This window comes from Sorex fumeus, unplaced genomic scaffold, assembly GCF_029834395.1.
Source record: "Sorex fumeus unplaced genomic scaffold, SorFum_2.1 ptg000299l, whole genome shotgun sequence".
Taxonomy (NCBI): domain Eukaryota; kingdom Metazoa; phylum Chordata; class Mammalia; order Eulipotyphla; family Soricidae; genus Sorex; species Sorex fumeus.
In genome coordinates, this window is record NW_026606356.1 from 185807 (window position 1) to 187329 (window position 1523).

Genomic DNA, 1523 nt, shown 5'->3' on the forward strand with positions numbered 1-1523 from the left:
AGATGGGTCTCATTCTCCTAACCCTGAAAGATCCTTTAATCAATTTTTAAAAACATCTCAGGGCTAGGACGAAGGGGCCTGCTCGAGGCAATCGACGAACCACAGGATGGTCGTGATCGTGATCCTGATCTCATAGGGTCCCCTGGACAGCACCCAGAGTGCTCAGAGTGCAGAGCCAGAAATAACCCCATGAGCATCACAGGGCGTGGACCTAAAAGCAAACAAAATACAAAGGGGAAAAAAGAAATGAAAAGAAAAAGCCCTTCGAGCCTCATGACTGAACCAGCAACAAGTGACAAGCAAACGCTGGGCCCAATGTTCTTGAGCCCCAAGCCCAGGAGAAATGCACCCAGCGCCTTCGTCCCCCCACCAGGCAGCGGGGTGCTGCTGCTGCGCCTTCACGCTGCTCACCAGGGTACGGGGTACACCGAACACTGCCAGGGCCGATTCCTGAGGGAAGGTTCAGGAGACCCCCCTGAACACGCCAGGTGAGGCCCCAGCCCTCTCCCACAAAAGGCCAAAGAATGAGCCCCCGGGTCCCCTTGCCGAGGGAAACCCCTTATCTCTGACTCCTTTTCAACCCGCCTAGACACGAAAGTCGGCCTGGAAGGTGGGGGATGTGGGTAGGCAGCCGGGGGCCATTCTCGAGAAGTCCCCACGCCCCACCCCTGGTGAAGCCCCCAGGCTTTGAGGGTCCCTGTCGCAGAGCCAAAGCTGTGGTGGTCCCGCAAGGGCCATGAGACTTGCGGGCAAGCTGGGGCTCCCTGGGGCTCTGGCACGTTCCTCTCCGGTTGGGGGCCGGAGCGATGGGTTGGGGGGGAGGGCGAGGGTCTCGTGCCCCCGACCCCATGGGGCCGCCCAGGCCAGGGCGACCAGGACGCACAATGAAAAACAAACCTGAGAAGGAAACTCTTGCTCTTCTGGTCGTCCTGATTTCCGTTGTTCCTGACACTTTCCGAATGACTTTCGCTCTCGAACCTTCCACCTTACTTGGCAGCCCACCTGCCCGGGACCGACGCCCCCTCCTCCCTCCCCTCGATGCGATGCGCTAAAATAGAAATGAGTAGACAGACAAACCTTTCGAAAGGGCGGGCGCTGGGGGCGTCCAGCGGTGGGGAGATGGTGGAGGCTCCGGGCTGCTCCCAGATCGACCACTCTCTCTCAGTCTGAGGCCAGGGAGGAAAGTGGCCCTATCCGACGCCCCTGTGCCCTGGCCGCCCCCTTCCCGCCCCACCCCCGCTCCTCACCAGGCAACAAACAGGGTGGAGGTTGCTCCGCCCACAAAGACCCCCGGGAAAGGCGGGGCTCTGTGACCTCACCTACACTTCAGGTCAGAGTCTTAAAGGGCCAGACACCACATAGGGTCGGGAAAGTTCATTGTTTCCCCATTTCTGATAATGTTGCCAGGAATCCCTCACAGGGAGCCAGATCTGCTACAACAGCATTATTTTAGAAAGTTCCTGCAGGTTCTGGTCGGGTTCGAGACAGGTTCTGGACTTGCATGCAGCCATTCCAGGGATAAA